The sequence below is a fragment of the Ctenopharyngodon idella genome, chromosome 19, assembly GCF_019924925.1.
Source record: "Ctenopharyngodon idella isolate HZGC_01 chromosome 19, HZGC01, whole genome shotgun sequence".
Classification (NCBI taxonomy): domain Eukaryota; kingdom Metazoa; phylum Chordata; class Actinopteri; order Cypriniformes; family Xenocyprididae; genus Ctenopharyngodon; species Ctenopharyngodon idella.
In genome coordinates this window covers 4,832,865-4,856,840 of record NC_067238.1, presented here as the reverse complement: position 1 = coordinate 4,856,840, position 23,976 = coordinate 4,832,865, and the positions used below count along the sequence as shown (strand labels likewise).

The 23,976-nt window shown below is 38.0% G+C and overlaps 1 protein-coding gene across 5 annotated transcripts in view; it reads right to left on the bottom strand.

Moving 5' to 3' along the window:
* The window catches only part of thrb (thyroid hormone receptor beta), a 180,251-nt gene extending 159,009 nt beyond the window's left edge, over nt 1–21,242 (bottom strand). Inside the window, exon 1 of one of the 5 annotated variants that reach the window (XM_051872871.1) lies at nt 21,034–21,242. The gene's annotated coding sequence lies outside the window, so the exon portion shown is untranslated. The remainder of the gene's footprint in view (nt 1–21,033) is intronic. The other 4 variants (XM_051872872.1, XM_051872870.1, XM_051872873.1 and 1 more) reach the window with 4 other exon arrangements.
* Nucleotides 21,243–23,976: the final 2,734 nt, after the last annotated feature.

Sequence of the window (23,976 nt, the reverse complement as noted above, 5' to 3'; positions counted from 1 at the left end):
GCTGCTCGCTTAATCTGAGACACGTGCAGTTTTCTCCAGGAGCCGGCAGACCCCATATCGGTCACACAGGCTGTGGGCCCTCTCGTCCCACATCAGGACGCCGGGTGTTCTCCTTCGCAGTCAACCATGCTACCCTGCAAGGACCAGTTCGACACTCTAATGCAGGTATGTCCTCTACATTGCGACACACTGCTTCCTCTATCTCATTTCTTTCACAAATGGAGGCATCTGCCAGGGGTATCGCCTTGGATTCTAAGAACAGTGTAGTTCGGTTACACACTCCAGTTCTGTCACAATCCCCCCCCGTTTCAACGGGGTTCTTCCAACTGTAGTGAACAGCGCCTCAGAGGCTTCTGTGCTACAGCGGGAGCTATCTTCCCTCCTCCTCAAGGGGGCAATGGAAGAAGTTCCTCCAGTGGAAGTGGAACACGGCTTTTTCAGCCCCTACTTTCTAGTTCCGAAGAAGGACGGCGGTCTGCACCCTATACTAGACCTCATCGTCTGAACTTCTCTCATTACAAAAGGTTTATCAGTACACGGTTCTTCCCTTTGGCCTGGCCTTGGCACCCAGGACATTCACGAAGTGTATGGATGCTGCTCTGGCCCCGTTGAGGCTCCAGGGCATTCGTATACTCAATTACCTGGACAATTGGCTCATTTTAGCCCACTCCAGGGAATTAGTGACTCGCCACAGAGACGTCGTTCTTCACCACATCCGGTCTCTCGGCCTCAGACTGAACACCGAAAAGAGTGTTCTCGACCCATCCCAACAGACTGTGTTCTTAGGGGTTCACCTGGATTCTGTTCAGATGCAGGCCCGTCTGGCTCCTGCCCGGATTTCCAGTCTTGTTACATGTTTGGCCCGCTTCAGGCTAAGCTATCATGTCTCTGTAAGCACCTGTCGCAGGCTCCTGGGCCTCATGGCCGCAGCATCCCCTGTGCTGCCCCTAGGATTGCTTCACATGAGACCGTTTCTTTGGTGGATGAAGCTCTTAGGGGTCCGATCGACAGGACCGGCCTTTCACCTGTTGAAAGTGTCGCGCGTTTGTTTCCACACCCTTGCGATGTGGCGGGACCCACTCTTTCTTCAAAGAGGAGTCAACATGGGTGCTGTTTTCAGTCGGCAAATGATCACAACGGACACCTCTCTGACCGGCTGGGGCGCAGTCTTCGAGGGCAGGCCGGCGTGTGGAGTGTGGATGGGAGAGTTCCTCTCTTGGCACATAAACAGCTTGGAGCTCAGGGCTGTATCCTTGGCCCTGCTGCACTTTCTCCCCTTTCTCAGGGGACGCCACGTCATTGTCAGGACGGACAACATGGCGGTGGTATCTCATATAAATCGTCAAGGGGGCTCACGATCACACACCTTGGACAGGCATGCGCGTCGTCTCCTCCTTTGGAGGACAGAACAGACTCCTCTCTCACTGAGAGCGGTTCATGTACCCGGGACCCTGAACCTTGTGGCAGATTTTCTGTTGAGGCAGAAACTCAGATCGGGAAAATGGATGCTAAACCCTCAAACAGTAGCCCAGATTTGGGAAGTGTTTGGCAGAGCGGAAGTGCACCTCTTTGCGTCGCAGGAGTCATCTCAGTGCCCGCTTTGGTTCTCCCTGAGCTCACCAGCGCCTCTGGGCATAGATGCGTTCGCTCACCCATGGCCAAGATTGAAACTCTATGCGTTCCCACCTGTCAAGCTGATCCCGGCTGTTCTGTGCAGGGTGAGGGAGAGCAGGATCTGTCTCCTACTTGTAGCCCCATTCTGGCCGTCCCAGAATGGGGTTCTGATTCTTCTTCTGGACTCCCCTCCATGGGAGATACCGATCAGACAAGACCTGCTGTCTCAGCTTCAGGGCAAGATATGGCATCCTCATGCCGAGATTTGGAAGCTGTGGGTATGGCCCATCAAAGGCCGCCAGCTTTAATCTCTAGTCTTCCTGCCGACATCCAGGAGACCATCGCGAGTGTGAGAGCTTTTTCCACAAGAAGGCTGTATTCCTCCAAGTGGAGGGTTTTTGAGTCTTGTTGTTCAGCTCATGCTGTGGATCCAGTCAACTGCCCTGTGGGTTCAGTGCTGGAGTTCCTAGAAGAAAAATTTGCTGCAGAGGCAGCTGCAACTACTCTGAGAGTTTATGTCACAGCCGTTGCTGCTCGAAGGGAGTCAGATGAAATTCCCCTGGGCAAACATAGGTTGGTCTCGGCGTTTATGCGTGGGGTTCGGTGCCTGAAGCCAGCACGCCCCCCTGGAATTCCCTCTTGGGATCGGTCAGTCGTCCTGAAGGGCTTAATGGAGGCTCCTTTTGAGCCCTTGGAGTCAGCTCTAGTACGGATTCTGACTCTTAAGGTTGCTCAGCTGTTGGCTCTAACTTCTTTAAAGCGAGTGGGGGATTTGCAAGCTCTCTCTGTTAGCGAGGCGTGTATGGACTTGGTCTAGTAGCCCCTGGTCTAGTTTAGGTAACCTTAAGACCCAGGCCAGGATATGTGCCCAAAAGTCTTGTCTACACCATTTCGCTCTCAAGTTATCACCCTTCACTCATTCCATCCTCCTCCTTTCACCTCTGACGAGGATGAAATGCTTCACTTGCTCTGCCCTGTCCGAGCTCTGAAGTCTTACGTAGATCGCTCTAGCGGTTGGAGAAGAATGAATCAGCTTTTGGTATGTTTTGGTGCTGGCCGCCGCGGGCTTGCCGCATCAAAGCAGAGAATTTCTCACTGGGTTACGGAGGCTATTTCGCTGGCATATGAGGTGCGTGGTTTGTCTTCACCTCTCAGCGTTCGGGCACATTCCACCAGAAGTGTGGCTTTCTCTCAAGCTCTTTTTAGAGGGATCCTCCTGGAGGACATTTGTGTAGCGGCAGGATAGTCCTCCCCGCACACGTTTGTTAAATTTTATAGTTTGGATCTCGATATGGCTCCGGGTTCCCAGGTTCTGTCTGTTTAAACCGGCCATGGTTGCTATCTGGTTTTTCATTGTGCCAGATACGGCAGCGCTTTAGCTTGGCGTGTTTGGTATATCGTTCCCATTGCGTCATAGCTACGCAGCGTCGAGTGAACCTATGAAAGAGAACGTCTCGGGTTACTGGCGTAAGCTATGTTCTCTGAATAGGGAACGAGACGCTGCGTCCGCTGCCAAGCTCCTCACGCTGCCAACAAGCGGCCTTTTTCGGCAGAGAAATCTGAGGAGCAGATGGCGCGTTCGTCAGTATAGGATGGCGACGTAAGAGCGTCGGGGCGGCGCCCGCACCATCAGCCAATGCATTGGCGTGATTCTATACAGACTTCAGACAATCGGCACACCCAGAGGGCGTTCCATTGTGTCATAGCTATGCAGCGTCTCATTCCCTATTCAGAGAACATAGGTTATGCCAGTAACCCGAGACGTTTTTTCCGGAACAGATGAACATGAATATGGCAACGTTTTATTACGTTGGAGTTGTACGTATCACCGCAGTTCTGAATTGAAATGTCCGGTAAGTGGCGCTAAAAGCTTAATGCTCCATCACATTTAATAATGTACACCTACACTAAACCCTAAACCTACTCGATAGTGTTAACAAAAGCAAATGTGACATGAAAATGCAATCTTAACCATGGCATTTTGGCTTGTTTTTGAACTCTTGTCTTTGAGCTCTTTTACCGTGACTCGTCGTCTTTCATGGAATTCGTACCCGAGCTCTTCACATCGCAAGTACAATTCTGTACCAGCTGAGCTACTGAACAAGCTTATTACGTCAGTGAAACTGGGTAAGTGATGCAAACTCCAAAATATATCCGTTTACAAATAATGCACTAAGGTAAAAAGTGTTTTGAGGTCATAACATAATTGTGCAAGGAGCCGCGTGAAAACAAGTCTTTATTAATCCATAATCTTGCCCTGTAATCATAAATGTGTGTGAAAACGATTAAAAGTGCTTGCTGTTTTTCTGCCTCTAGTGTTCATTTCTCTTAGAAACTGCAGTGATATATACGTATTGGTACGTATTTTGCGTTTTGCAAAAATGTTGACAAAGGTACATTTTTCCTATGAGCCTGTGTTGCTAGTTTAAGTAAAATTACTCAAAATGTTCTGTACTGAAGCACAATCCCCCTCCCCCATACCTGAAGCACATGGGCTGAGATTCAGAGATATTCTCAGCATGCTGCTTTGTGGAATGTATTGATAGAAACTTACATTTTTACACACAGATGTAAGGCTGGGAAATATTACGAAATATATAGTGGATATATAGTGATATAAATAGATTTTTAGAGATTTTGCTATGACGCGTTAATATATCTGCTCAACGCAGTACTACCTAAAGTTATTTACATGTTAGAGCAACTAAAAAAATACGAAAGCATGTGATCCCGAATTCAGTTCATATTCACAAAACTACGTGAAAATTACATCTTGAAGGAATTTTATTCTATTCCTCAGTTCGGAACAGCTTCAACTCTGGGATGTTGGTGGGTTTCCTCATATGAACTGCTTGCTTCAAGTCCTTCCACAACATTTCAATTGGATTAAGGTCTGGACTTGGACTTGGTCATTCCAAAACATTAATTTTGTTCTTCTTTAACCATTCTTTGATAGAACGACTTCTGTGCTTGGGCTCGTTTTCTTGCTGTATGGCCCACTTTTTCTTGAACTTCGGTTCAAGGACAGATGTCCTGACATTTTCTTTTAGAATTTGCTGGTATAATTCAGAATTCATTGTTCCATCAATGATGGCAATTTGTCCTGGCCCAGATGCAGCAAAAAAGCCCCAAACCATGATACTACCACCACCATGTTTCACAGAGGGGATAAGTTTCTTATGCTGGAATGCAGTGTTCTTCTTTCTCTAAACATAACGCTTCTCATTTAAACCAAAAATTTCTATTTTTGTTGTCCACAAAACATTTTTCTAATAGCCATCTGGCTTGTCCACATGATCTTTAGCAAAATGCAGACAGGCAGCAAAGCTCTTTTTGGAAAGCAGTGGCGGAACACTTCTAGTACAAGGAAAACAGGAAACAAGCAAACAAAGTAAAAACGAAACCAAAATATAGCTGCAAGCAGCGATGATGGGCCCAAGCCTCGGCGTCATCGCCACCATGGAGGCTTTAGCGAGACTGTGCATGACAGGCAGTATGCACTGAAATGGGGTGAATGTAAAAGGATTAAGTCAAGATATAAGACTCTTCCCGTTTCCCTTTTGTCATTACTTTATTTAGCTCACCATGGCAACACAGTTTGAGATATTCAATATCCGTTTACAATTTAACATCTTCACTGTCTTGCCACCATGTTCAGAAAGTTTGTTGTGAATCGTATGAATCCCCTAGGAGGAGTATATAAAAATTCAGAGCCTATTCAAAAAATCCACATTCAAACCAAAATATCTGACTTCCTGTTGGAGCTAATGACTGTAAATTATAAAGTAGTCCGGCTCGATGAGAACAATATATGTACTAAGCTTGGTGAGTGTAGATAAAACTAAGCCCCCCACTTTTGTCAAAAGGTGGTGCTACTGAGCCCCTCCACCACACCCGTTTCTAAGGCTTTAATGTGGTTGTCGAGTCTCATGCAATTTGAAGCATGCTAAGAGCCTCAAAAACACCCAAGAATGTTATTAAAAATTGATGTGTTTGTCACTATTTAAGATATAAAGAATTATTATGTACATCTGCCCTGTTTTGACATTATACTGATGAAGTTTGAAGCAAATCGGGTAAAAATAAGAGGGTGATTTCAAAGTATTTTTGAAAATGACACACTTCCTGCTGCCAGATGGTGGCGCTATGACTTTGACTCACAATAGTCACATCCATGTGATTGGCCTCCTACAAAGAACATGCAGCTGAAGTTTCATCCAAAACAGTTTATGCAGAAAATTCTGACCCGTGTGCAAATTTTTGAGCATGTTAAGGGCCCCAAAACCGAAAAAGAAGAATACTAATCATGTGATGTGTGTGTAGAGTAGCAGTTTGATCATGCAATTTGAAGCATGCTAAGAGTCTAAACAGCACCCAAAAAGAATATTAAAGTTTGACACGTTGCCATGGCAACAGTATTTAAGATATCAAAAATCATTTCTCAGGTCTAAATCTGCCATGTTTTGACATTATACTGATGAAGTTTGAAGCAAATCGGGTAAAATAGGCAAATATTGCCATCTAGTGTTTACAGTATGTATGACATTTATTTATTTTTTTCAACCAGAGGTGACTAATCTGCATATTTTTTAACTCACACATACTTCTTAAATTGAAATAAATAAAATGTGCTAATGACTGAAAATTAGAAAGTTGTCCGGCTTGATGAGATCGATATATGTACTGAGTTTGGTGACTGTAGGTAAAACTAACCCCCCCACTTTTGTCAAAAGGTGGCACTATAGAGCCCCTCCTCCCCGCCTGTTTCTAAGGCTTTGCCCATGACTACTGGATGACAATCCTGACGTGTGACGAGTTTTATGCAATTTGAAGCATGCTTCTCAAAAGCATCCAAAACAAATATTGAAGTTTTATCTGATGCTATAGCAACAATGTTTAAAATATCAAAAATCTTTTCACAGGTCCACATTCGCCATGTCTAGACATTATTCTGATGTAGTTTAAAGCAAATCTGGTAAAAATAAGAGGGTGTATGCAATGTATGCAGAAGTTATAGCACACTTCCTGTTTCCCTTTTCTCGCCATAAATTCGTTGCCTCAACACGGCCAAACCAAATCATAAACCATAAAAATCCACTCACAGCCCCCAAAACCCTGACAAAAAATAAGAAGAAAAATAATAATAATCCTAAGGAAAACAATAGAAATTAAAGCTGCAAGCAGCGATGAAAGGGCCCTCGCACCCGGGCTCACTGCCACCCGGTGGCCTCACGAAAACAGTGAACAGTGGGCGATATTTATTTAAGCGGAAAAATAGAGGAGAAATATGGCAAAGTAATTTTGATGTACCACAGTTCCTGCAGCCAGCAGGTGGCGCTTTGAGTACAACTGAATTTTGCCAAATTGATGTCATCAGGCCAGGACTATTATCAAACATGGGAAGTTTGGAGCAGATCGGACATTGTATGCCTAAGTTACAACAACTTACTGTTTCGTGGCGTTAATCGCAAACATTAGCACTTAGCCAAGTGTTGCATGATTTAACGTGTTTCTAGTATGTTTGGTACTTTGTAGCATACTGAAATGTGTTTCTGGGAGTGAATTACAGTGTAAAGCATGTCATTTCCTGTGCCTGAGTTACAACAGCTTCCTCTTTCATGGCGAAACATCAGACTTTGTCAGGCTGCCACGGACACGCCCTTTAGCAAAAACTCAAGATCTTTGATATTCATCATCGCTAAGGTCTTAAGATTAGACTGATAACATACGATGTTGATCTGGTTAAATCTCAATGAGGAGTTAATGCTTTAGAATGCTTGTAGCATATTTGCACTCAACTGCATATTTTCGTATGTCGCTAGTAGTGCATCACAGTGTTAAACACGTCACTTCCTGTTGCCAGTGGGTGGCGCTATTACTATAACTGAATATTGTCATGTAGATGTGTTTAGGGCAGGACTCTTATCAAACGTGTGAAGTTTGGGGCAGATTGGACATTGTATGCCTGAGTTACAACAACTTTCGTGGCGTTAAGCGCTTACATTAGCACTTAGCCAAGTGTTCCGTGATGGCTATCGGGCGATTCATTTCGGAGAAAAAGAATAATAGACCGAGCAATTACAATAAGGTCCTCACACCATCGGTGCTCAGTCTTAATTTTGATAACCAGATATCACTTCTTAAACCCTAAGAACGATTTTTATTGTCTATGCTACTTTCTGTTAATGTTTGAACAAAACTTCACTAAACATTAACATTAGCATGCCTAATATCCAATTATCGCAGTAAGCGTTGCTTAGTGCTTAGTTACTTTTGATTTGAATGAAACAGTCTCAGTTTTCAAATTCTGTCAATTTTATCACAAAATGTAGTTTTGCAAACTGCATAGCAAATGTCACATTGTTTACTCTCTGAGAAAAAGAGTGAATATGAGTGAATTTGGATACTATTGACATACAGTCCACCATTAGTCACAAGCATACAAATCATGTCCCAAGTCACGAAAAAAATTGAATGGTTCAGACTAAGACACATTTTCTTTAACCTTTTAAGATTATCAAATACCAAACATTACAAAGGGTTTATCAATTCATGTGGCCCATGGCATTAGTCTGAGCTCAAAGATGAAAAATTTGCTCTTGTTACACGTATGAAAGATAAGTCAGGGACCCTTTGAAAAGGTCAATGATTATCTGTTGAACAGTAGTCTCATTTACAACAATGAATGAGTTCGACACTGCACAAGGACTGCTCTTTGTTCTAAAACAAGAAAATAAGAAAATCCATAAGCATTTGTCTACTTGCAACTTTCTAAATGGTACTTGGTCAATTGTGAATTTTCATGGGAATCTAGTGATGTGTAGATAGTCACAGAAATATTCACTTCCAGGCATTTGTTAAGACAGATTTTTTTTTTTACACCAGAAAATCCTTGAGATTGGCTCGGGACATCCCTAGTACAAACATATACAAAAATATCTAAACAGGGAGTAATAATCGCTTTAGCACTGCAATCCATTTTAAGTCACTGTCAGCATGTATTTAGCCCACAGTCTGGCTTTGAAGACATACAGACAAGTATTCTTCCACAAGAATGTATGCAAACAAACTAGTCTTACCTGTTTTCAGGTGAAGTAATTCATCATGACCAAAGATGAATTAGTGCATACTTTTGCATCCACTCCTTTTTCGTTTTTTAACCACGTTGAGAAAAACAAAAAACAAATGGTTGTTGTATTTTTAAATGTTGTGTTGAATACCAAAATTTAAATCAAAACCAAATACACAAATTTCATGTGCACAAAATAAATACTGACTTCTTTTCAGATTTTTGTTTATTATGTTTTACATCTTTATAAACCAAAATTAAGAATGATTAAAGTCGAAGAAATATCAATTTACAAGTTTTCCTTTGTAAAATTGTTGTTTCTCCAATGCTTTTGACAGCCATGTCTCTGAAACATGATAATACTCGACTTGATTTTCAACTCATTCTCACTCACGAGGGGTCCGATACTGCTGCATGTCCAAAAGAATGCTATAGCCTACTGGCGGCAAACGCGCCCAGCAAAGCGGGACATTCTAAGCATTTAACGTGTAAAATGCTCAATGTGACTTAATGTACTACTAAGACAGTGATATTGGAGGAGCAAATTCAGTACACACCCTTATAAATAAAGCATATTGGCTATGTAGCCTACAGACAAACAGATGAGCCAACACTATGAATGCAATTAATTACACGTTAAGCATTTTCCTAGAAAATAAAATACCATTATAAAGAAAACACTTAACACATTAAGACAGTGATATTAAACAACCAATAAAGCTTTAGACAAGCAGGTCAGGCCGAATATGAAGGCAACGCGCTTACACGATCAGCGTTTTCCACTTATAGAAAACTGTTAGAAACGCTTAACATAAAAAAATTTGTCCTTCCACTTTATTTACGTTGCCGTTTTCTTAGTCATAGATGCTGTTGATGACAAGAAATTGTGTGAGAAAATACTTTCTCCCTGGTTGTTGTTTTAGTAGGATTAAGCCACGTAAAGCGTTAATGTCCCAGTGACGCGGCCATAACGTATTGCTTTCAATGAGAATTGAGAAACAAATGACTGAGGCAAATGACATGGGAATTTTGTCTTCATGAAAATTACATATTATTGGGGTATAATTTTGTCATCATGACATGTTACAAAACACTAGAAATTAAATTTTGCATTTTTACATATTAAAAAAACAAGTTGTATATCATTTATATTATTTTTAATAAAATAATAATCCTGCATAAGGAAAACTAGCTTGTATCTGCTAATCCTATTCATCAGTGTTAAAATAATAAAGGAAGAAACCGCATTTTCCATATTTCATTTCTCATTTAAAAAAGGAAAAAGGAATGGACGCAAAAGTACACAGACCGTGCTCGTAATCGTAATTGATTTTCGATTTTGGCTTCCAACGATTATGAAAACAAGATAATTGAGGTAAAATACTTATTGTGCCACTGCCTCATTCCATCCAGTGCACCTTCCTTTCTTTCACAGTGGTGAGCTTTCATTCCTCCATAAAAGCCCAAACTTAACATCCAAATCAGCCAAATAAGTGAGTCTTAAAATGCAGTCTACTGTTGCTAAACTGTGGGACGTGTTTGATATTAAATACTGTTATTAAAAGCGCATTAAGCCGCAAAAGAAACACTGCTCCCCAGGCGGCTTTCTGTGTGCACGCTCCAAGTCTGAGCCGAACATGGATAAACAAATGGGCTTCAGATATGCGCCTAAACTCATACACAGGAAAATGTCAAAAAATATCAAAATGCTTTTTTTGGAGACTATTTATGTTAACACAGTGTGTTATGTCTTAAGTAAATGTACACAGTTCAGAAAGAAAACGCGTGTAACAGTATACTGGATCCGTAGCTCTTTACAGTGACAGCAGCCTAATATACCTGCTGCAGTCTGGCATTAATTGTTTGATAAAAGTTGCGTCTGATGTAGACACGGTGTAAGGCTTGCCAGTTTGGAAATTCAAACAATTTTAGACAGATGTCGGATGTGTATTATTATATTGAGCTACTTGCGCTGATGCATTGTGGCACACATCGTGTGCACAGAGAGGAGCACAGAAACTCGTTGTCAACGCTGTCCTGTGATTTATCACTAAAGTAGCTTATATGCCATAACATTTGAGTTTCTATTTTTCTACATTTGAAGTAATTACTTACAACCCACATTTTCACAATTAATAGAGAGACGGTATGACAAATTCACGCACACAATCGCTCTCAATAACGCATTCAAATAAATGTACTGGTACTGTGCTAATTTATCTGTAAGACTATCTGATTTCCAACGAGCAGAAATCTGTGAGAAATGTTATGAACCATAGATAAAATAATTGCTGAAAGTGAGGTGTTATGTCAGAGCACTCTTTCATTAGGAAAAAAATATCACAACTTTAATAGTCAAGCATGTTTACAGTACAAACCTTGTCAGTGAACTATGAGGGCAAAAAAACAAACAAAATAATCATTCATTAAGTGTAATCGATGTAAAATGTTCAAATAATCGAGATTTTGATTTTAAAGGATTAGTTCACTCGTTTAACTCGTTTGGTAACACTTACTGCCATTATAAAGCTCGGATGCGTCAGAATATTTATTAATATTTCCCAGATTGTGTTCATCAGAAAGAATAAAGTCATATACACCTAGGATGGCTTGAGGGTAAGTAAAGCTTGGGGTAATTTTCATTTGAAAGTGAACTAATCCTTTAAAGGGGTGGTTCACTGTTTTTTTTTCTAGGCTTGATTGTGTTTATGGGGCGCAGTTTAACATGTCTTAATGCTTCGTTTTTAAAAAAATGACATTTTTGATATATTTTACCTTTATTCTACACCGCTGTTTCCCTTCTCCTAAAAACGCTCTGTTGAGTTCCTGGCTCTATGAAGCCCCTCCCTCAGAAATACGGAATGGACTGAGATTGCTTAGCTGGCCCTGTGTATTGTGATTCGCTGCCCGGAATACGTTGTCACGATTCACGTTGTCCGGAAACGCCAAGCCCCTTACCATTACGGGCAAACGTTGCATGTGCTTTGGTCAAAGTCCAGTCTTTTCTTCGGTGGAAATGTAAATAATGGCATCAATATTGCCGTATCAATTTGAGCCCGAATTAGACCCAGATAGCAGTAATGATGAAGAGGGTCAACCTCTGCAAGCATGGCTTTTAATGGACATTTATGAATGTATTTTTGTTTGTATTTGTGTCAAAGTGTTTAGATATGCAGTCACTTGTAAATGTTACTGCTGCCCCATAGTGTTCTGATTAAAGCTTTACTGTAGCTGAATACATGACTGAGTAGTAGCATTTTTGTAAAGGTACTGTTTAATTTATAGCATGAACGAGCATGTGGGTAAACACAACATAAAAGCCGTAATGAAACAATGCTGTACACTGATAACAGAAACGCCAACAAACACCAACAGAAGTTCGCTGGTGTGATTACATAGAAGTTTGTTGGTGTTTGTAGGTGTTTGTTGGAGAAGCATGAAATAGAATTTAGCTAACTGGTTAGCGAAGCCAAACCGTGTTGGTCTTTGTTTACGTCCCAGAAACCATATAACTTTATAAAAAAAATAAAACATACTTACAGGTTGCGTCCCATAAACAGCAGCTTCTGCTGTGAGAAATGCTCCAACTTTCAGTAATAGAATTTGTGCAAATCCAGCATTTAACTCGTGTAGATTCTGGAAGCTGTCAGCACAGACAGCTAAATTAGCATTATAATTGTCAGGAACAGAATTAAACATAAATTTTAAACATTGTTCCCGAAGTCCAGCGTCCCTAGGAAGAAGACTTGTATGCACGCGACATGGTCTCGCCCATTTTTTGCGTGTTCCCAGGGGCAGTGTCTATGTGAATTGCAGGGTTTATGATGTCACCAACCCGGGAAGAAGCTCGTTGTAGTCCAAACCGGTCGTTTTTGTAGGCATTAAACTGCCATAATTTTAAAAGACAATATCTCCATTTGCATTGAACTTTCAGCGCTGTAACTTTGCGGATACTGTTTATGCACAAGCAGCAACATTACACACTAACTAAAGTTAAAAAAGTGAAATCGCAATGAACCACCCTTTTAAGTCATATCGTTCAGTCCTATACAGTGTGATATGCATGGTAATTTTACATTTGAATAATCTCTTTTTTTTTTCTTTTTTTTTTTATACAGGCTATTGTGGTAATCTGTGGCAATCTATATACCACTTAGTATATCTTCCTGAAAAACTTAACACACTGTTTATTTAATTTGTATTTTCTTCCTATTTTATTTATTTGTCTGTTTTATTTGTAATCACTTTGTTCTTACTGTATTGTTGACTGTTTACTTATGTAATTGTTTTGAGGACCTTTTCTTACATTAGTTTTTGCTAAATTATCAATAATTGTGAAATTTCACTGATATTTTTAGACTTTTGCTATAATCAAGCAGCCCTATTAGAAATTGTCTTCAGACTAAGACAGTGACATTGCTTTCACTTCTAAAAAGTGAATATTACAATCTTTGAACAATCCTTTTAATGGAGCTAAATTAAACTAGGCATGAAAGAAAGGCCACCAAGATGTTTTCTCTTAATAAGATTCTGCAGCTAAATCCATTTCCCTATGGAACAGAAAACAATCTATGCCACATCAATATGACTATGGAATGAAGGCAGAAATTCAAAGGAATTTAAAGAAGAATTGATTTACAGTCACTGGAGCTTAAAGTAGGCCACAGAAAATGCCAAACATAATTTTGAGGGACAAGGGTGGTTATGACACATAACTCATAATCATTCAACTAAGCTGGGTCTGTACACAGCATCATGGGAAATATCATGAAATATAAAAAACATTTTTTTTTATTTTTTATTTTATTTTTTTTATATATCAGTAATGAATAACTGTGACCTCAGTTGTGCTGAAGCAGGTAATAGAGGAGAGGTCTAAAAAATAGAGATCAGTAAATGCAGTCCATCACATGCAGCCTAGGCCCATATAAAAGGCATTTACTGTGTTAACTGGATGTGAGAATCACACACTAGATTTACTCAAAGATCTTGCCGAGTTTCCTCTCAGGTAAGAGCAAGAGTGGAGAAAGAGATGGTGAAGTTGTGCAAAAAGCCCTTTTCTGGAGATAGTTTTTAAATTTAATGCAAATTACTTGTGGACACATTCTGCCTCATTTAGAACATTTTTTTTTTTAAACAAAAATAAAAATACATTTTTGTGTGTATGCAGACATACTGTTTACTGCATACTACTGTATACTGTAAAAAAAATAATATTGTAATCATTACATTTAGCACTTTAGTGGACTATTTTGTAGGGCTGCACGATATATCGAAATTATCTAAATATCGCAAATGTATGTATGCATATCGCGATGGCTTGCGGTAATTGAATGATTTTAATACTTCAAAAAGTTACAAAAAAGTCAAAGTTTTAGGTTGATGCAGATAGCAGAGAACAGACTGGACACATGACTGTTACAAATGTGTGACATGTTTAATGTTAAGAGTTAAGTGCAATAAGCTGCGGAAAAGAACTCAATGCAGTACTGGTACGCACAGATAGCCGCCTCTTGGACAGCGCACAATCCCAAATTTAGTTCTCTTCCGCAGCCTTATTATACTTATCTCAACAAATTCAGAAACACTTTACAATAAGGTTCATTAGTTAACATTTATTAATGTTTGTTAATGTTAATTTCAACATTTACTAATACATTATTAAACTCAAGAGTTATTTGTTAACATTAATGCACTGTGAAGTAACATGAACAAACTATGAACAGCTGTATTTTTATTAACTAAGGTTAACAAAGGTTTAAAAAAAATACAGTAACAAATATATTGCTCATGGTTAGTTCATGTTAGTTAATACATTAAGTAAATGTTAACAAATGAACCATATTGTAAAGTGACAAATTCAATACAAATAAGATGCATGTAAGATCCAGACAGGTGAAACAGAATATTTTTGTTAGTTGAATTCATAAAGACTTCACTTGTTTCTGAAAGAATAATTCAGTGATAGATAAATTTTTAACAGTAATCTGTTACCTGTTACGCACCCAGTTACGTTCAAAAGGTAGTCATCAGCGTAACGTAGACATCAGCATTTATATCTTAAGTAGACTTTTGTATACTTCTGTGATAACTGGAATATTTTAAGACAGAAATAATGATACTGTGTGTTTGAAAAGATTGTTTGTGAAGCTGTTTATCTAAACATGACAACTGCTCTCACTAGATCAGTGGCAGCGCGAACGCAGATTTGAATTTAATTTTTGTCAAAAGTTTAATATAAACGGAAAAATCGCTGTCATTTAGGAATTAGATCATGTGGGTGATGAAATCGAGAACGTGATCTTTTAAAGATTAAACGTGCAGCTTTGTGCATCTCTCTCTCTCTCTCTCTCTCTCTCTCTATTTTATTCAATTCAAAGTGTGCTTTATTGGCATGACCAATATTGCCAAAGCATTTCTAACTTTTTCTAACATCAACATCAACATACAGTGAATCACATGTACATATACAAACATAAAAAAGTAAGTAGAACAATCAATCAACATTTTAGAATACTATGAACAATTTAGAATTCTGTGTGTGTGTGTGTGTGTGTGTGTGTGTGAGCGCATTACTGATTAGTCGAATCCCTCTTTTTGTGACAGGCATTAATGGATCTTGCTAGTAGGATACAATCTCTTTTTTCCCCTAATAAATGACAACTACAAAGTTGTGTTTTGTTGTTTCATTTTATGAAGTTAGGGCAAAGTATTTCAAATTTTGGATAAAATGTCTTTCTGATTTCCTCATTGTTAGGGCAGCTGGTGAGGAAGTGTTGCTCTGTCTCTACTTCTCCCTGGTCACAGTATGGGTAAATGCGTGTCTCTCTCTCTCTCTCTACAGTCAGCGTGTGATTGCTCAGTCTGTACCTCGCCATCATTCTTCTTAATTTATAGTCTTTCACTGTACTCAGATAGTCTCTATTTAGGGCCAAATAACATTCAAGTTTACTTTGTTTTTCTGCTGTTTCAGTCCAATAGGTAAGGTAATTTTCTTTTTGTGCTTTTATAATTTGGTTGGGCCTAATTCTGTGGTTGAGGGTGTCAGTGTCCTGAGGCTGTTGTTAGTTGTGTTAGTTTGTTTTTGCAGCTTCAGGACCATCTGATACAGGGGGCTTTTTTCAATGTTCATTTCATGGTTAAGGGCTTTAAAATGGTAAGAGTTGGGGTCACTCGTTTTCAGATGTTTCCGAAATTTGATGGCTCGTTTCTCAATGTGGATTAATAGAGGGTATTGGCCTAATTCTGCCCTGCATGTGTTGCTCGGTGTGTTCCTCTGTACTCTCAAGATACTCTGACAGAACTCGGCATGCAGGACATCTGTTGAGTTTTTGTCCCATTTCGCAAATTCATGGTTCAGGAGTGGACCCCACACTTCACTACCATATAGTGCAATAGGTTCTATGACTGATTGGAATATCTTGAGCCAGATTCTCTCTCTCTCTCTCTCTCTCTCTCTCTCTCTCTCTCCGCATTGGCTCTCTCTCATCCGCTCTTGATAAGAACCGGTTCTCGGTTCCCAACCCTTGACAGCAGCCAAATATACACACAGCTGTCTGTGTCAGAAAAAAAAAAAAGAAAGAGGAAAAAAAAAAAAAAAAAAATCACTCACTGGCTGCTCTTCGAGGATTAATTTTTGTAGCTTTAATAAGAATCGGTGTATATTTATTTCATTCATACCGTAAAGACTAAGCAGTGTTTTATTTTTTACAATTGATTATTCAATTTCTGTTTTATTTCTTACTTGAATACCACTATTAAATCAACCTAATGTGGGCCTACCTGAAAAACCTGGAAAAAGCACTGTTTATTTCATTTGTATCTTTGTTTTGTTGTATTTGTCCTATCGTTGATAATTTTCATCTTTGTTCTCATTAAAGTATTGTAACAAAAATAACTGTCCACCCCAGGTTTGAGGTGTTTTTGTTTGTCTGGATGTTTTTGATGATAAGTTTTCAGGTTGATATAACTATATATTACCAAGCTGAGCACTGAGTTTGTGGTATTTGAATTATATTCAAACCACCCCAGCACGGCGCATTTTAAATGTCTCCCTTATTAAACGCAGCTGATCAGCTGCATGGATCAAACTCATCAGCTAATTAGTATAGTAGATTAGTAGAGATTAGAGAGTAACCTGAGCTGGGTGTGTCCAATAAGGGAGACATCCAAAATGTGCAATGCTGGTTTTCACTTTTTGTTTTCACAAGTTTGTAGGGAGGCTCTAAAAAAGAATGTGAAACATGTATGTTGGTTATATAATTTTTTTTAATATATATTTAAATATAATTCAAATTGATTTTACACACTTAAATCATTATCATATTGCATATTGCATCATTTAGCAAGTTAAATGCGATATGCAATTTCTTCAATATCATGCAGCCGAGAGCCCTACTATGTTATCACAAAACCTCACTATACAGCCATTTCTGTCAATTTTTTATTTATTTATTTTTTCCAATTTTGTGTAGGTTTAAGAAGGAGATGTTAAAAATGTGTTACTACATCCTTCACACTGCTAAATGATGAACTCTTTGCATTGCATTGTGGGACAGACAATTCGACACAGTGTGTTCTGGTTGTATACTGCAGATTTTGGCAAATTTTTTAGGTCATCTGTGTATTCCACTTCCACGCATACAAATGTTCACACTATAAACATACAGCAAAAACAGTATGACTAGTATGGTAGCATGCTATTACAAACATACCACAGATATGCTACTATTGAAATTTGATAATAAAAACAAATGCTATAATTACTATGTGGGCAACCTCGAGGAGAGAATTTGAATGGCTAAGCTAAGGCAGTTTGACATGCATTTTTCACATTCATAAAGAAATTTAAATGACAGGCAAGTTGAAGAAAGAAAAGACAGTGAAAGACCAATAAAGCTTTTATGGGAAGACATCTTACAAGAAGTGGTCTTGTTGGGTGTGTTCTAGCCATGAAGCTATTTTTGTAGAAAGCCAAGACAAGTGATTTTAGTATGTGATGGTCCATAAAGCACAAGTGACAAGTAGCAAGTCCAAATCTGTAATTTGTGTTTGGATACTTGTGTCTATCTGCATGTCTCAGGATAATGCTAAATTGCCAAAATGAGAATTTCCTCCATTTTGGATTCTCAGACGTTCAGCATTCAGTGCCTTTTCACTAAATTAATTCACAGGTCATCACACTTGAATCTGACAACAACCCTCTACGGACACACTGAAGCTCAAGTCTCCATTGACAAGTAAATTTTTTATTTTACTCGACTTTTTACATGGAATGCAAGAACAAAAACGAAAAAATTATACATAAATATAATACAAAATATAAATATAAAATATACATTTCAAACACTATTAAAATCAACACTATAAAAGTAATCAAATGTAAAATAACACTGCATAGTCTTCACTTTATAAATTAAACATTCTTTACTTTATAAATTAAATATAGATGCAATATAAAGTTATAAAATGTATTCAGTCAAGAGCACTGAATGATGATCTGCGTGAAACTTATTTTTTGCTTCTAACTCAATTGCAGGCGACTGTAATCGTAGTTTACATTTTTTACATTTGGTTGCATATGCGAATGATTTACTCGCATTGTAGAAGGTTGTGACAATTATATATATATGCTGCTTGCATGCCCGCTGTACTTTGTTCATGAATTCAAATGAATAGAAGTGAATGGAACATAAAATGTTCATGTAGTATGAACTACAAAAATTCATAAATGGTTAGGGCTATTTTCTGATATTTGGCATGTCCACTGACATGTTTTCTGGTGTTATTTTTTCAGAACTCTGGGGTCTGTTGAATGAAAGTTATAAATAGCCAACACCCTATTTTTATGAATATCCATACCATACCATACCATAAACTCAACCAAGCAACTACAAATATAGGCCTACTCTACACCCAATAAAGACTGACCGACAGATGTTTAGACAGTTTAGACAGAAAAAAACAGGCTTGCAAATAAGTGTGTAGATTATATGGTCTCTACTCTAAAGTGAAAGTGAAAGTGACGTGACATGTAGACAAGCATGGTGTCCCATACTTGGACTCTGCATTTATTCCATCCAAGTGCACACACACAGCAGTGAGCAGTGAACAACCACACACACACACACACACACACACACACACACACACACACACACACACCATGAACACACACCTGGAGCATTGGACAGCCAATTTTTGTTAGTCACTATACATAATGTACTGTCAGGGCCATTAGAGAATGAGGGCCCCCTCGGTCTGTTCGCCTTCTCAAGGCCCCCTAAAGTGTGAGGCGATTTGAGGTCGCACACTACACACAGTCCATGCAATGGTTTTGAGTAGGCTCCTGTACATGACATCTTAAAAATTTTGGACACTTTTTGATGATCATCTTTTAAATCATTTTCTGCTTAAATGCTTGAAATTAGTTTTGAAGACAATATTGTTCCTACATATAGCATACAGTATATATGCAGAACAATTTATTTATGTAAAATCTATTAAAAGTGCTTATTGAAACCAAACACCCCTGACCCCTTCATAGACTGACAGACGCTCTGGGACCATGACACCAGGGACACAGAAAAAAAGCTGTTGAGGGGGTTTTATATTCCCGAAATCAGTACAGGCAACTGATACATAACAGTCATCTGCTCAAACCCTTTAGAGATAGACATAACCCCTTATCCAATGCATTTAAATCTACAAATGTTCGCAGCTAAATGGTAAATTGACATGAAATGCACTTCATTACAAAGACTTCAGTGTCATCTTGCCAGATGCAGTTTTGCCCAGGCTTTTAAATGGATTCACCGATCCACACAGCACACAGCTGACCTGAAATAACCCTCCAGCTGCAGAGAAATTCTCATCTACGGAGAGTCAAGAGGACCACTAATAGTTTCCATATTTCAACATCCCTTTTTGTTTCACATGTCTGTTAAAAAACATTATTATAAATCACTTATTACACACAGTTCACTGCATCGACTGTTCTGATATAAACCTCAGTTGCATTCATAACAGTAGATTTGAGTATTTTGTATGTTCAGGATGGAATACTAGCATACTGATTTCTGCATACTGTAGCCTATATAATGTATTATGTATACTTTTTACAGCATGGGGGAAAAGGGTACATTACAGTATGCTATGGTAAATATTTTAATCTGTAGAATGTAAACTGTAGTCACACAATCTCAATATGTTGCATAATCCACAACTGGCATCCAGTTAACTTTTTTATTTTTTTTACTTTTTTATTTTTTTGTTTGTGTTTTTGTGATAAAATTGTGTAATAATGTTGTAACTTTTCGCAGTGATGCCAAATAGGAAGTGCATTACCATATGTTAAAAATCACTTCCAGTTTAGTCACTGAAATTCTAATTGCTTTGTAGGATACACTATTATTCTATGCAGCCTGCTGTTGTAATGCTCTATACTACACATTTTGGAAAATGTAATAGGTCACCTGGGTATTCCATGTTTACAGAAATTGCATACAGTATGCGCTACAGAAATAGTATGCATACTGTGATAGTATTCCATTCCAAACAATGTCTTTGGTGAAGAGTTTTTACAGATATAATAAAAGATATGTGGCTTTCCTGTTCATACACAAACAAATACAACAATTTTGTTATCATAGCTACAATCAAACCATACAATTAGAAAATAAATATTGCCATCCTGTCAGTCTTTGGGTAATATAATAATATTCTGCTAAAATATGTTGAAATTATGCAGTTTCTGAAAGTGGGTCAAATCGTTGGGCTCTGCCCGTGAGCCAACCAAACAACACTGGCCAACTCTAACACATTTGAGAGCAAAAAACGGTCGGATGTCATAAAAGTTTATTATTACGTCTGACTAAAGTTTGCAAAATGGTACACGCATGCACGTATGCATGATTGTATAGGTGCAACCATAACTTTAGGAGCAGCAGCAACAGCAACAACAACAACAACAACAACAGAGCACTGTTCACTACATAAAGCATATTGTTTTAATGACATTACAGATAACATTTATAAAAAATGTCAAAAAGGAAGCATTTCGCTTTGGGGTAAATGCAGGTCTAAGGTTATGCTTTTTCAATACCTTCACGACTCTTAATGGTTTTGCCGAAAGACGCTGAAAGTGCGGAAAACCACATCCGCTTACAAAAACATGTTAAATATTAAACGCGCGCAATGACATTTTATGCAATTTAGAAACACAGCTGCTATATGTTGGAGCGATAGCGAGTTGCACTTGGGTCTCGATGTTTTAACACGGACACATTTTTTAAGCAAAGTAATGCCGTTTCACTTCACACAGGCGTAAAACACGGGAAATAATGACTCACCTCGAAGCTGCAGCACAGTATGTGTGTATGTCCTTTATTAGATATCCATGTAATATCAGCGTTTGCTCCTGTGATCGGACAGACGTGGCCTGAAATGACCCAGCATAGCAGATCAACTCCAACATGGACCCGGAGACACAGAGAGAAACGTGCAGCTCTCTCATCTGATCGCTGTGGGGAATCAGAGAGCGTTTGACGTCTGGCCAAAGATGGTTTAACCCTTTACAGTGGCCCAAAAAATTACATGATACTACAGCACACTTAAAATGGTCGAGTGTCATTGCATTACATAATACCGGGGTGAATCTCACGAAAACTAAACATGTCTGGTCACGTTTCAATAAATAAATAAGAGATATGATATGATATGATATGATATGATATGATATATGATATATGATGATATGATATTCTGCATCAAGAACATTAACCCTCGTGCACTGTGCAAATTGACCCTAATTGGATTCAATGCAATTCCCAAAAAAAAATCACACTATGAAAAAAAAAAAAAAAAAACATACAACCATGTACAAATAATTAGCTTTTAATATAAATACTTTTCACACATTACAAAGAATAAATATCTGAATTTATGATTTATAAAAATGTTTTAACCACTATTTTTAAGACTGCCCCTCCCCCCAGTTAGATAGTATTTCAGATAGTGTTGTCAAAAGTACCGGTAATTCGGTACCAAGTCGGTACTGAAATTTTGAAAATGTGACGATTACCAGCATTTCTGTAGTACCGGGAGTACCGAGTATTCGGTACCCATAGGATTGTGCCAATATTTTACGTGAATATGATACGAGTGAAGCGCAAAGCTTTTTTTTACAGAAGAAATAGGCTAATAGGTTAGCGATTAAATGTGACATCACAGCCATGGAAACATTTTGGTTCATGCCGAATGAAAGAGGTACATGAGTCCATACTTTTAAGCTTTGTCGGGTTTGTATTCCGTTTTGGTCGCGATCTGGTCACCCGATTAGCAGAGATTTAACAATATTCAATTAGTTATTCCACTGAACATGGAATCTCTGTTTCTTTTCCCAAATCTCCACTCACGCAGGGGATTACAGACGTTTCTTCCTTTTGTTCGCTTTTAATTAGGCCTATTATATTCGCAGTCTTTACTGTGTTAAAGTAGAAAAACACCGTAGGACAGAAACCTTTGTGCTTGCACGTCATTTTCTATTTAACAGTTTGCGCTTGTTATTAGACTTTATAAGGCGCGTCAAGTTTATTTGTATAGTGCGTTTCACATATACTGGTGATTTTTACTTTCGCTTTCTCTGGCAGCGCAAACTCAAACGACTCGTTTAATTGACTCAGAGTCGACTCTTACTTTTGAGAGACAATAACTTTATATACGGTGCACTTTCAGATTTGAAACTTTGCAGGATGTTTTTATTCACTTAAAGTTATGTTACACACTACATGAAAGGTAATTTTCAAAAATCCATAATAGGAGCACTTTAAAATATGCGGGTCAAATTGACCCGCGAACATCACCAAAGTAACCAAAATTTAGTGTGTATATGTCAAAACACATCAGCGTGTTGAAACTTTGCATGCATGTTCATGACCCTAAATGAGAAAAAGTAAAAGAAAAAACAAAACTTAGGTTAACTGATGTTTCTGACAACTCAAAAATCAAAACGGGTCAAACTGACCCGCAACAGTACACGAGGGTTAAGCAGACCAGGATTGTTTTGCACTTTTATTTTATTGCCACTGTGCCCTCAATTCTCACTACAGTAATGTGAATAAATAATATATTATTTAAAAGGTATTTGCATCATGTAGTGTTTGTTGTAGGCTACTGTATTTTACTTATGCTGATTTGAATATAAAAATGGTGATTGATTGATTGATTGATTGATTTTTTACTATAGGAGTAATGAGATGATTATAATGAAATAGGGTGGTGTTCTCAAAGCCCTAAAAAATTGATTTGATGTGCTATATTGATCCATTAACTATGAATGATCCAGACACTAAACCTAAACACTAAAATGAATTTAAGTTGCTTTGCTGTCTGGATAATGAACAGCACAGTCAGTCATTATCTCAGAATAAACTTTAGGATGATGCATGACCTGATCATCCTGTCAGGGTTTATTCTGTAATAATGGCTGTCTGACTGTACATTCTCTTACAGTACAGCTTTACATTGGCCACTGACTATTCAGAGTACTTACATATAATGAGTACTTACTTATATATAATGAAATAAATCAATTCTAGGCCATTTATCAAATGTAAGCAAATTAGAGACAACAATATGACTTCTTGCTTTGAAGCATTAGATGCTAATTACATTTTTAGTATATTTTCATTTGTTTTCTTAATTGTATTCACAATTTATATTTAAATTGGTATATTGTTTTGTATTCTGTATCAACACTGTTGTGCATTATATACACTACTGGTATTCTTACTAAAAATAGAAACAAACTCAATGTGATTGGTTTCAAATTCATTTAGTCTTTGAGTAAATGAATCAGGCTTAAATACAAAGAATATTTCCCACCAAAAGAAAAAAATAAACAAAACTGTTTCTCAAAGCAGCTGGATAAGAGGCCTTTGAACCTTGGACCTGATTAAGGTTTACTCCATTGTAACATGAAATCACATAGTAGTTAGATAAACTATTATCTAACATCATTTTAAGTAATATCTGCATTACTTAAAATGGTCACTTTGGTCTTACAGCCATAATTTTGACAATCTATTGAATTAATATTCAATCAATAGTAAAAACTATTTTTAATTACAAATTCATTTTAATTACCAAAAACATGAAATGTCTGTCTGACATTTTGGGAATATGATTTACCACTTAAAAAAAAAAAAGTGTAAAAACAAATAAATAAAAAAAGTGCCATTGCTTCAAATAATATAATATAAATCTAGCAATATAATATAAATGTAACAATATTT